Raw genomic sequence first — 13,863 nt, 5'->3', positions numbered from 1 at the left:
CTAAAAAAATTAATGGTAATACATGAGAAGGTAAGATTCAAAGATGAATTTAGTATAAGAGTATGGATAAAGGAAAAGTAAATAAATGGATCTCAGATCAGCTTCAGAGGAAAAACTAAATAAATGGATCTCAAATCAGGTTCATCATTCTCAAGACAAATGAACACACAATGCTGGATTCAAACAAACCACCCCAAATAACACCCTTTTTGCTCTTCATGTTTGTCCTCATGAAAGGTCTCTGATGCTTCTCATTCTATCCATAGTTTATGTAACTGTTTAAAGCAAACATCCTAAACTGTTGTTTAAAGGATTGTGAATACCTTCTCTCCTTTTGATGATAGAAAATACTCAGATAGTGGTTTGGTATCATCTGAGACCATAAAGAAAGGAAACTTACAGGTGTGCTTGAAAGCATAGTTTATGATGTAATAAATGTGGCTTCACTTTCTTCATTAAGTTTAGTAACAGAGAAGTCAGGAAACTGCCTCTTAAAATCAGGGTTGTTTTGAAAATATCCACACCTGTACCAAAAGCTGCCTGATGGAAAAGAACCTGGGATAAAGCTAAATGGGATGAGAGGGAATGGAGAGATTTAGATTGTATGTTAAGAAATTCTTGACGGTGGTAGTGAGATACTGCAACAGGTTGCCCAGGGAGGTTTGTTGATGTCTCTTCCCTGGAGGTGTTCAAGGCCAGGTTGGATGATGCCCATGGCAGAGGATTTGGAACTAGATGACCTTTAATGTCCCTTCCAACCCAAACTACACTGTGAAAATCAGCAAATAATTGCATAGTTGAAGACCTGAAGCATGCAAAATTGCGTGCACAAGGAAGCTGTTGTTGCGAGTCGCACAAAGCACTGCAGTTGCGTTTATGTGCAGTGTTAGAACTGAAAAGCAGAGGAAGAGCAGGACTTACATAGTTCAGCACAACCAAATGCAGATATGGGGTTTAATCAATTTTTAAATGGGCACAACTAGAGAAACTCAGATTTTTTTTATAGTGCCCCTGTACTGGCAAGGTTTAGGGTTTCTGAGGAGAGTTCATCTGCTGCAAAAGAAAAGAAAAGATGAATGCTTTAGGTTGGAAGGGACCTCAAAGGAAAAAAAACTGGAGGTGTTAAAAAAAGAAACAAGTAGATGTGGCACTCTGGGGCATAGTCAAGTGGAGGGTGGAAGGTTGAATTTGATCTTAGAAGTCTTTTCCAACCCTAATTTTGATATGATTCAGCTGTCTTTGCTTGTGTTGTGTGTGTAGACTTGCACCTGTATGCTTTTATGTGTATATATAATATATATATATAATGTATATATAATATATATAATGTGTATTATGTGTATATATATAATGCTTTTAATGTGAGAACTGGAGAATTCCTTACAGTTGTAATGGAGCAGCTTTTATTATGCTGCAGGAATTGCATTTCATAAGCTTTAAAATGTCCTTTATGATATAAACTTGCTTTTACCTGTTGGTGGTAAACTCTATATATTTCTCTTCATGAGGAGGAAGAAGGATGGAAGCAATCGTTTTATATGCAGCTGTATATCCACTGCATCCACAACCCTAACTTAAGACAGAAGGAGCCACAGAAGTTCTCAGAAGCCCTGTGAAAGCACAGTTTTGTGGGGATACGCCTTACAGGGAGCTAATCCACTATGGCAGGGGGACTGAGGAATAAGTATATAAAAAATAAGTGGCGCTTTAAAATGTTAGAGAATATGTTTTAGCAGAGGTGTGTGTATGGTCATCATATGTTAGAAGAGAATAAATGATTCCAAACATTTCCTATCACTGCATTCCAAGTGTACTTCATTATCATGGCAAATGACAGCAGGTTTTTGAGGTGATAAATAGGTTTGTCTTTTCTCCTCAAAATGTTTGCTGAACTAGAGAATACCATCTTTGTAGGCAAAGCATCAATTTGAGGTTGTTAATTTAGAGTAACAGTAATGTTGGGGGGAGGAAAAAAAATCACTAATGTTAGGGAAAAATACCCATAAAATATCCAAGCTCATTAAATTCACAGAACTAATGAGTGGATTTCCAGAAATACACAGATGTGTGAAGTGCTGCTGAAGAGCAGTGCAGAGCCAAAGGCAAAATGGGAGAAACGAATCTCTTACTCCATCTATGGCACTGGCAAATAATCATCACAGAATGTCAGGAGCTGGAAGGGACCTCCAAAGCTCATCCAGTCCACCTCCACCCCTGCCAAAGCAGGATCACCTATACCAGGTCACACAGGAACATGCCCAGGTGGGTTTTGAATATATCCAGAGAAGGAGACCCCACAAGCCCCCGAGCAGCCTGTTCCAGTGTTCTGTCATCCTCACAGGGAAAAAAATCCTCCTCATGTTTAATTGAAACTTCCTATGCCTCAGCTTCCACCCATTGCCCCAGAACAGGGCAGGCATATAGAGAACTTTTCTCCTCTAAAATACCTTCCCAGCTTTCAGTCTGTGGGATTCAGATTTCCAGGGTCACAAAAGGGTGATCTGAATAACTGAAAACCTGACAAATGTGATGAACCATGACCAGTGTAGAAAGTTTCAGGTAAAAGTTTTCATAGACTTTGAAGACAGTGCTGAGCCCAGGCCTGGAGGTGCAGCCCTCAGCATGCTTAGGTGTCTGACTTCCAGGAAAGGCTGCTGAGAAGCCAGGAGTGGACAAATGTTCATCCTACTGCCCTCTCCCAGGAATGCAAACCAGGGGGAATGATCTGAGCACATTTGATGCACTCAGCTGGCAGGGAGTTAAGCCCAAATCATAGCTCTTTCTTTGCCAGATTTTGGAAGCATAGAGGGTACCAATGCCTGTGTCCTGGTGCTGAAGGCATTCTGCCAGAAAGCCAGCAGCATGAGTCTGAAGAGATGGGGAGTTTGTGCTCAGTTAATCAGGGTTTGCCTTTAGAGCTTTAATGCCTGGGCTGTTATGTGAGGAACAGGCAGTAATGTCAATTACTTCAGTTGTCTGGATACAGATAATATGATTGAGAAAACTAAATGTGGGGACCGTTTAACATCATTTGAGGTACTTAATTCAAAGGTAACTCAGGTATCTCAACTCACAGAAGAGGTAAAATTACAGAAACCCCTTTCCTTTTGCACATTTCATTTTGGTAGTGATATTTCTTCCGCACAGTGGGTATTGTGAATGCTATTTTTCTATACCTAAGGCTGTACTTACAGTGTATAGACAATGAAAGTGTTTAATGGAGCCTGTGAATTCCATCCCTACAGCCAGCCACCTCTTTTCTTACGCTCTAGCCCCTAGGGCTGAGTCTTTGCATAGAATCATAGAATGCCAGGGGCTGGAAGGGACCTTGAAAGATCATCTAGATCAACCACAGGATCACAGGATGTTAGGGGCTGGAAGAGACCCAAAGAAATCATCGAGCCCAACCCCCCTGCCAGAGCAGGACCATACAATCTAACAGAGATCACAGAGGAGTACATCCAGACAGGCCTTGACAGGCTCCAGAGAAGGAGACCCCACAATCTCTGGGGAGCCTGTTCCAGTGCTCTGGGACCCTTACAGTAAAGAAGTTCCCCCTTGTGTTGAGGCAGAACCTCTTTTGCTGCAATTTACACCCATTGCTCCTTGTCCTATCCCAGAGAGCAGTGAGCAGAGCCTGTCCTCCCCCTCCTGGCCAGCCCTCAGATATTTATAAACATTTATCAAATCCCCTCTAAGTCTTCCCTTTTCCAGACTAAAAAGTCCCAAGTCTCTCAGCCTCCCCTCATAAGCCATGCCCTCCAGTCCCCTAATCATCCTCGTTGCTCTCCACTGGGCTCTCTCCAGCCAGAGCAGGATGTGTTTTAGCACAGGTGTGTGTATGTTCATCATATGTTAGAAGAGTATTAAGGCATGGTGCAGATCCTGCTCCAGCCAGAGCAGAATCACTTATAGCAGAATACAACCCTTAGATAGACTTTAAGAAGGGCAGTTAAAACTAGTACAGTTAATTCAGTGAGACCACTTAAAGCACATTTGTTACTTTGTGATAGTTCTGTACACAGAGAATAAAAGATTCCTTTTCTCAGGTCTATAAAATATTCATTTTAAGCAGCCTTGTCTTTGATTGCTGATGAGTGTATCTTTAATGGAGAAGAAACACAGGGTTTTAGTGCACAGTACAGAATCACAGAATCAAGCAGGTTGGAAGAGAGCTCCAAGATCATCCAGTGCAACCTAGCACCCAGCCCATGCCAGTCAACCAGACCATGGCACTAAGTGCTTCATCCAGGCTTTGCTTGAACATGTAAAGAAAACTTTGCAGGTGCTGTTTGCATGCACAGTTGTACAAAGCTCCTGCTTGTCATACTCATGGTATTCATTATTTAATATATGTAAAATAATTAATTACAGCCCATCAAAACCCTCTTTATAATTTGTTGTCAACTACGTACTGAAACAGGCGTGGGCGATACTAATGCCAGTGTTTGGCTGTGTTCTTCTGTTGCTTGTTTTCTTGTCTCCCATTGCAAGTCTCTCAGAGATACCAAGATCAGTCAGTACAGAGGAAGTGGGGAGATGCTGGTGAAGCAGGGAAAAGTCTCATTAGATAGTGAAAGATCATGATATTATAGAGGAAAGATTGAACAGCTCTGAAGACTGAACAGACAAGGATGAAGAGTAGTAGGAAGTGCAAATGTTCATGGGTAGAAGAGTGCATGAGAAAACCTGTGAAGTGCTGGCTGCCCCAGATGGTGACTGCCAAGCAAAAATGGATCTGAACTCTGTAAAAGGCGCATTCAGTATTGGCCTGCATTAGATGAAGTGTGTCCAGCTCTGGGCTCTTCAATTCAAGAGAGATGTTGAGGTACTGGAACATGTCCAGAGAAGGGTGACAAAGCTGGTGAGGGGCCTGGAGCACAGCCCTGTGAGGAGAGGCTGAGGGAGCTGGGGGTGTGCAGCCTGCAGAAGAGGCTCAGGGCAGAGCTCATTGCTGTCTACAACTACCTGAAGGGAGGCTGTAGCCAGGTGGGGTTGGTCTCTTCTGCCAGGCAGGCAGCAACAGAACAAGGGGATAGTCTCAAGTTGTGATTGGCATTGGAATGGGCTACCCAGGGAGGTGGTGGAGTTGCTGTCCCTGGAGGTGTTCAAGCAAAGCCTGGGCGATGCACTTAGTGCCATGGTCTGGCTAGGGCTGGGTGCAGGTTGGACTGGGTGATCTTGGAGGTCTCTTCCAACCTGGTTGATTCTATGATTCTAAATATTTCTGAAGTAGCTAGAAGTGAAATAGTGCTGGGAAGATCTACTGGAAAATGTATTCAGCCATGATACAGAATGATTGTAATACATGCAGCTGAGGATTCAGAGAGTTATTTAGTTATGTACAGAGTTTAAAGGAGTTGTGACAAACCACCATCTTCTGTGTAAGTCCATCAGAGGGAAATACTAGAGGAAGACATGTTACTAGAGGTACTAAGGATGGTTCTGGCAAAAGAAGGTCAGGCAAGAATTACATTGAAGTTGGAAATTAGGAGGAGTGTTTCATCATTCAGAGTTGTGTGCTCTGAAATAGCTTTAAAGTTTTCTCCTTTATAGCCCTTCTGAAGATATGAACTGGAACTTGGTTGAATCTGACAGGATTAGTTGTATTGGGGTTCCTTACCTAAATCTGGCTGTATGCTGCTGTTTGAGCAACACAGAGCAGCACTATAGAGCCTTAGTTTACAGCTGTGGCTCCAAAGCCCTGCAGTAGCAGAAGGAATGATGCACATCATCCATATTCTATAAATTCTTCCATCTGAGAGGTTTACTCTAAGCTGACTTTGTGTATAACCTGAAGGAAGTTCAAGCCCTGGTTAAAATGTTCTTTTCTGCAGAACGGTATGTCAAGGTTTGCAGTACCAGTGTCATGCTTTAAAAAACAAACCAACTGTATAGGGTTAACACTCCTGGGGGAGTGACCCTGAACCTGACCCTAGGGGTCTCGGCCCCTCCTCAGGGGTGGGCCACACTCCAGGTGATGGTTAGCCCACTCCCCCCACTTCCTGTGGTATAAAAGACAGGAACTTTGCCTCAGTGGTAGAATTCTCACCTGCCATGCAGGAGACTCAGGTTCGAATCCCGACCAGGGGAGCGAAGTGAGAGAGAGAGAGAGAAAAAGACCCAGAAGCAGGAAAGCTCCTGTCTTTTATACCACAGGAAGTGGGGGGAGTGGGCTAACCATCACCTGGAGTGTGGCCCACCCCTGAGGAGGGGCCGAGACCCCTAGGGTCAGGTTCAGGGTCACTCCCCCAGGAGTGTTAACCCTATACACCAACCCAAACCCAAGCAACCTTTTTTCCTTTGACCACTGGATATTAACTTGGAAAATACAAACATTCAAGGCAGCTGTCTCCAGTGGACTGGGCTTTCAGAGCAGATAAGAGGAATTCCATCTGCTTAATTGTGCAGTGCAGTGAAAGAAACAAAGAGGAGACAACTACAGCCCTGACATGACAAATGAATATCCTATGGTAACATGCAGAAGATATTTAGAAATTATAGTTCTATTGAGTAAAAAAAAACAAGGAGAATAAATGTCCATTCTGTTCAAAAAAAAAGGAAGTAAGAAAACCAAAACCAACAACAAACTAAAATCTAGAAGAAAGAACATTGGAAATAAATGACTGCAGATAAACTATTTACTGACCTTGCCTAACTACTTAGGTTTAGTAGCTAAGCTACAAGAGGAACATCTGCATGAACGTGAGTTCAAGGACAGTGGAATGCAGTTTGAGTGCTTAGCTTTTAAATATTTAACTTGATGTAGGGTTATGGGATAGAATTGTACACCCACCTTGTCACAGCCTTCGTGAAGTGCATGGTTTTGTTGATACTTTGCAGAAAATGTTTCATCCAAACAGCTAAATAATGAAATCTGCGCCAAACTGTGCTGCTGAGTATTCTCACTGCAACAGGTAAGGGTCATGGAGCAGTGGAACAGGCTCTCCAGAGAGATTGTGGAGTCATTCTTTGAAGTCCTACCACGTTTCCTACTTTTATATGATACCTTTTTGTTTGCTCTGTTGGAAGAAACCATGAATACTTAATCTCCAAGGTGCTGCCACCAAAGATTTTGCAGATCTCTGTCGTAGCAGCTCCCAAACTTATAATTTTTTGCAAACAGAAGAGTCCCAATCTATTTGAGCCTCCTTGTGTGGCAGCAGTTCACACTGTAGGTTACTCTTGCCCTCTCAGAACCCTTTCCACTTCCATGTATTCTATTGAGAGCAACAGGCAGAAAGCTTTCTGCAATGTTTAAAGTATGGAACAAACATAGGTTTATCAGTCTCTGAGGGCTGGTTGTCAGGAGTGGGGGGACAGGCTCTGCTCACTTGCGCCCTGTGATAGGACAAGGGAGCAATGGATGGAAACTGCAGCACAGGAGGTTCCCTCCACACAAGGGGGAACTTCTTTACTGTAAGGGTCCCAGAGCACTGTCACAGGCTCCCCAGAGAGGTTGTGGAGTCTTCTCTGAAGACTTTCAAGGCCTGTCTGGATGTGTTGCTGTGTTACCTGAGCTAGATTATCCATCACCTGCCCTGGGTGATCCTGCTCTGGCAGGAGGATTGGACTCAATGAGCTCTCTGGGTCCCTTCCAGCTCCTGACATCCTGTGATAAGTTGATAGGAATATCTAGAATGACTTCTTTCTGGTTTGCACTCTTTTCCTTTCCCAGCATTTTCTTCTTTTCATAATGCTTCTTGAATTTCCTGATTTGCCTTTTTACGGCCAAGCACCAAGCTGCTGCTTTTATGGAGTGTTGCTGATCTGCTCCGAGCCTCCTGTATTATAGATGAAGCTAGGATTAGTTTTCCATAGGTGTATCACTTTACTTGAATCTAAATTGACTTTCACTAGCCATTTTATTACCTGATCACTCAGAATTACAAGGTGGTTTTGCTCCTTACTACCTTTAATAAGCACACACCACCAATAGATTGTCTCACCCCACTGTTGTGCTGCCATTTCTTTCTCCTTCTCCCGTGCCATGTTGCATATGGATGTGTTAAACAGGACAGCACAATCCATGTCCACCACTGATCCATGTCACTAAGCAGCACATCTGTGCATCTTCTAAATACCTCCAACAATGGCCACTCAAGTACTTCCATGGGCAGCCTGCTGTAATGATTGGCAATCACTTCAATGATCTTATCTTTAATATGTTTTAGTTATGTAAAATTGGGAAGATAGTGGAGCTGGTGAAAGGCCTAGAGAATATATCTTAAGAGGAGTGACTGAGGGAGGGGTCAAGATGTTAGGGGTTTGAAGGGACCCAAAGATATCAGCCCTTCCAACTTCCCTGCCATTGCTCTGGGACCCTTACAACAAAGTTCCCCATTGTGCTGAGGTGGAACCTCCAGTGCTGCAGCTTCCATCCATTGCTCCTTGTCCTATCACCAGGGCAGAGTAGAGAGATGTTTTTTTTTGAGGAAGAGGAGGCTGAGGGAAGACCTCATTGCTGTCTACAGCTACCTGAACGGACATTGTGGAGAGGCTGCTTCTGGTCTCTTCTCACAGGTAACTGGAGACAGAACAAGGGAGAATGGCCTCAAGCTGAGGCTGGGGAGGTTTAGATTGGACATTAGGAAGATGTTTTTCACAGCAAGAGTCGTCAGAGACAGGAATGAGGTGCCCAGGGAGGTGGTGGAGTCACCCACCCTGGATGTGTTTAAGGGTCGTCTGGATATGGTGCTTGGTGATACGGTTTAAGGTGAATCTTGCAGAGTAGGGTTCTAGGTTGGACTTTGCGATCCTGAGGGGCTTTGCCAACCTGCATGTTGCTGTGATTATGTGAAAGAAGCATAGTTGGAAAGAGAATTTCCTAAGAAATATGGGCAGTGAAGAACATCTTTTTGTAATGAGAAAAGGTAATACTAATTGGAAACGCAGAGTGGGATTGGCTTTGTTGTCTCCTGTTGTCTAAGGAGTGAATTGTGCTTAAATTTAGTATTGAGGCAAGGATTTAACTAGGTTTGAGATGGAGCTTGATTAGTTTGGTTCATGAATAGGGTTTTACAGTGTTGCCTTCTGCATTGCATAGGATTAGAGTTGTGGTTTAAGGATGACATATCCTACCCAAATTGCAATTTAGCTTCTCAAAATGCATACATCTCATACAGTCAAATCTATTTATTATCCAACGCTGCTAAAGACTGCGTGTACAAATACATTCATCTTCCAAGGCTGCTGAACACCATGTGTATAAATACATTAAACTCCTCCCTGCCTAGCTGGGGCATCTAACTTGAGCCACCCACACATGATTAGAGGTGTTTAATTTATCTAGGTATCTGGACAGCCTCCTCATTCTCTATCCTTCCCAGGAGAAACTTGAGCAGATGAGCTGAGCATTGGATCTATGACCGATTTTTATCTCATGTCAGAGTGGTCATTGCTGTTCCTGAGTGATGGAGCATTCAGTTTGTTATGCCATATTGCAGCACTGAGAAATATGAGTGCAGCACTCAAGCTGGGTGATGTAAACCTGTGTCTTCCAATTTCTAGGAGAAAAAGGGCTAGGCAAAAGAGGGGAAATGCTTTTTAAGTAATCAGCACATTAAACTGGAAGGATGCATATCAAATTTCCTAATCAGTACTTCTAGAGGTAATTTTATCTAAAGACTTTTATTATTATTATTAATGCATAATTTTCTTAGATTTAGAGCTGGAAACTTACTTATGCCACTGGCAGCTAATATCCCAATTTCTGGATAAGGTTTGGCTTCCTTATTTGCTTGCTCAGTTTCAAGGGCTTTCACATGAAAGATTCAACCAGAGAACATTCTGACTGCTGCAGTAAGGGAGGCATGAATTCATTCCTCTTAATCTGGCTTCAGTGCTTTGATCAATCCTTCCATTTCTCAAGCAGGTTCTCCAAACAGCAGGCTGCTGTTCTGGAGGCAAGAACCATCCTTCCTTTGGCCCTTATGCTTCAAATAGGGTAGAAAGTGGAAGGGGCTGCCCAAGGAGGTGGTGGAGTCACCGTTCCTGGAGGTGTTCAAGAAAAGGAACCCACCACAGAGCACTGCAACAGGTTCCCCAGAGAGGCTGTGGAGTCTCCTTATCCGGAGACTTTCAAGCCCTGTCTGGATGTGTTTCTGTGTGACCTATGCTAGATTGTGTGGTCCTGCTCTGGTGGGGGGGTTGGACTCGAGGATCTGTGGAGGTGCCTTCCAACCCCTAACATCCTGTGATCCTGTGAAAAGACTGGATGAGGCACTGAGTGCCATGGTTTACTTCGTTGATTGGATAGGGCTGGGGGATAGGTTGGACTGGATGAGCTTGGAGGACTCTTCCAACCTGGTTGATTCTATGAAAGACTTTATCTGAAATAACGTGGAGGCCTTTAAGATTTCCTTTTGTTTCCATGCATCCTTAGCAGAAAAACACAAGCAGGAAATCGAGTGGGTTGCTCTTGACAGGCACCTGTAGTGGAGCCAGGGATGGTGATTTGCCACTGCCCATCCTCAAAGACTGCTCAAAAGACTGTTGCTGTCTTCCCAGCCACATCCTACTTCCTCCCTCTTCTGTGCTTGAAACCAGTATTTAATAATGAGGTTCCTGCAGTTTTATTCCAGTAGTGTGCCCTAAGTTCTCTGATTATCTACAGCTGACAAATCTTAAATGCAGAAGGCATTACTGAGTTCCTTGGTTCTTAGGTTACATACCTCAGAGGCAAACAAGTATCTTTATTACTCGGTAATTGTATGGACTAGTTCAAAGTCTAACAATTCTAAGCTATCTTTTCAGAGCGCCCTGCAGAGCCAGCTAAAGATAATCTCATTTCTCCATCCCAATTCAATTGCTATCAGCCCTTTGCTAAATAGCTGTTTAGAGAGAAGGAGCCAAGTTTATTAACTCTTTTACTAGGTCTGCCCTTCCTCTTGGCTGACTGAGCTGATTTTTTCGCTTTATCATAATGAATAAACAGATTCACTTTAATTTTATTTGTCATGTCTGTAGTCCTTTGACTCCTTCAAAGGAGTCAGCAGAGATCTGCATTGACTGTAGCCAGGTCTCTTCTCCCAGACAACCAGCAATAGAACGATGGGACACAGTCTCAAGTTGTGCCAGGGGAGGTCTAGGCTGGATGTCAGGAGGAAGTCCTTGACAGAGAGAGTGATTGGCATTGGAATGGGCTGCCCAGGGAGGTGGTGGAGTCACTACCCCTGGAGGCATTCAGAAAAAAGCCTGGATGAGGCACTTAGTGCCATGGTCTAGTTGACTGGATAGGGCTGGGTGCTAGGTTGGACTGGATAATCTTGAAGGTCTCTTCCAACCTGGTTAATTCTATTCTATGATTCTATGACTCAGGGCTTCCCTTGTCACAGAAGATGCTATGGTTGCCACATGTCATGGCCCTGAAGGCTATGGGTGTTTTCCCTGCAGGCTGAGAAGACCTTTTTTTTTCACTTATAAATATCCACATGCAGGGTTTTGTTGGTAATAGAGGTTTAATAATGTAAATAAACATTTACTGTCCCTTTTATTAAGAAGTCTGATGTTAAGAGGAACACAGTCCTGAAAAGAGCTTTCTGGTCCCATGAAGATGAGTTCCCCCATAGAGCTTCCAAATAAGTCTGGCTTATCTCTTCTTGAAACTGAAACGAACTGAAATGAAACTCCTTGAAACTGGCACCTGCAGTTTAGCGTCTGGAGTTCTCATTGCCGTGGATTCTGTCTTTTCCTAGCCCATATCACAAGCTTGAAGAGTGTGTGAATTTCAGCCTGTTCTTACTTCATATTTGTGCCTCCACTTTTTTAAGCTGTGTGATGGTTTGGGTGTTATCTGCCCCCCCCCCACACACTTAAGAAAACCACCCAGACTAGATTCAGCCACTGGAAATTGAAGAATGAAGGTTTACAATTACAGTTTAGCACAATATACAAGCAGGTATTTACAATCTATGCAGCTAGATACAGAAATACACAAGTCAAAAAGTAACACAGAAACACAACAGCCCCCCTAGAAACCAGCGTCCCCAGGAGGGGCTCTCAGACACCCTTCCACTTTCTTCCCACCCCTCTACCTTACCCCAGACTTTGCCTTATGTTCAAGGTGAGTTTGGAGGGTTGACCAGGGGGGTTAGGAAGCAGAAGGATTAGTCACACAGACAGCAGGTTAGAGAGAAAAAGTGCAGCCCCAAAGCCAGAGAGCAACTCCATTATCTACGTCTGTGTTCTTAGCCATCTCAGCAAGCCTGTGAGTGAAGCAGGTATCACCACTGTTTGCTTTTTCACAGCGTATAATCTAATTCTTCTCTCCAGAATATCCCAGCTAGGCTCAGTCTAGCCCAGGCTGGTGACTTTACATGATCGCTGTGTGGGGCACGGCATGTGTCGTGGGGGCAGGAGCTAACGCGGCCCAGGCAGGGCCGTACACAGAACCAGAGTCACTTCATTCCCCCGAAAGCCTGCCCCAGAACTGCACACAGAGAGTAACCGAGGTTTAATTAGCAGATCCAGTTGACTGAGGAGATCTACAAGGCTGCCATAGGTAATTTTAGCTGTTTCGGCAGTCAGGATTGACTCACCGGTGAGCCAGGCTGGCCAGAGGAAGGGCGCTCCAGACGCTTGTCCCCTCAGGGCTCCTTAAGGCCTATGGCGGCTGCACAGAGGCGCTAGCGGCGGCAGCCACAGCAGCGGCGGCCCTGCCCCTCGGCAGCTTGTCCTGCGCAGCGCCAGGGGACTCTATCCAGGCGGGGGGCAGCACTCTGAGGCGGGCACCCCAAGGCGGGAAGCACCCCGATATCGGTACCCTTCCCAGACAGAGAGCAGAGCTGGCAGCGCCTGGCGCGCAGGGCACAGCCGATCGCAGCGCGGGCACTGCGCGGGCACTGCGCGGGCTCCCCTCGCGCCGGCAGCGCCCCTCGCTGCCCCCCGCACGCCTGCAGCGCCGGCGGGAACAGGGCTCTTGGTGCCTTGGCCTCCCCCTCTCACACCACACAGGGAGAGGGATTTGGGGGGTACAGGTCTCCAGGACAGCATGAGCCCAGGCTATATTAAAGTCAAGCTTCCAAGCCCAGGCTCAGGAAGGTGAACAGAGCCATTCTTTGTCTGTGATTCTTGTTTCATCCCAGTGGTTTCTAAGCTGCTGTCTGATTTGGAAGCATTTCCCTAAGCGAGCAGGTATTTGCAATGTGCTTTGCAGTGCTGCCCGTATGAAAATGTATGTCTGTGCAAATGTTATGGGCAAGGGAAAGGTGAGAGGTGTTAGTTTCCATGTAAACAGATACAGGAAACCAGAGAGGAAAGGCATCCTACAGATACCCCAATTATATGGGAGCAACTTTAGTTAAAGCTCACAGTCAAGCCTGGCACAAAAGCTTTGAGAGGAGGAGCTTTAATTAGTTCCAATGTTCACTCAAAAAAACCCCACCAAACCTCCAAACTTAGTTTTCTCTGCAATACTTATGCCTTCTCTGGCTAGAATATGTCTCAAACTCAGCCATGGACAGCGAAAGTAAATTCTGGCTAGAATTAATTGCAGTGTTTAGTGTCATATGTAAATATGAGGTCTTCAGATGCTGCTTACGAAATGACAAGGAATGATGAGGAATAAGTTTTTCATTACAGCTTTATTTTAAGGTGCCTCAATTATGGCTAGCAGAAGTGGTGAAATACTGGAATTCATTCATTGAAATAACAATAAGTTTTGAAACTTGCTTGCAAGTAATTCCCCACTTGCTGCATAAGTTTGCTAGATGAATACTGATCCTTTTCACAAGCCAAAGGATGAAGCTTTATTTAGCTTTCCTCAGAGTGTAATGACAGGAGGGTGATTCTTTACAAAATGTTGGCATGAGTTAGTTTCTTCTATGTGAAAGTTTGTTTATCCTTTGGAATTCTTAGAAATTA

At 44.4% G+C, this 13,863-nt stretch overlaps 1 protein-coding gene across 6 annotated transcripts in view; it reads left to right on the top strand.

Moving 5' to 3' along the window:
* Positions 1-13,863, top strand: part of WASF1 (WASP family member 1) — a 66,457-nt gene that overhangs the window by 17,552 nt on the left and 35,042 nt on the right. The window lies entirely within an intron of this gene.

Source organism: Pogoniulus pusillus, chromosome 33, assembly GCF_015220805.1.
Source record: "Pogoniulus pusillus isolate bPogPus1 chromosome 33, bPogPus1.pri, whole genome shotgun sequence".
Taxonomy (NCBI): Eukaryota; Metazoa; Chordata; class Aves; order Piciformes; family Lybiidae; genus Pogoniulus; species Pogoniulus pusillus.
The sequence above is the reverse complement of the archived record's forward strand: the minus strand, read 5'-3'. Positions and strand labels throughout refer to the sequence as shown.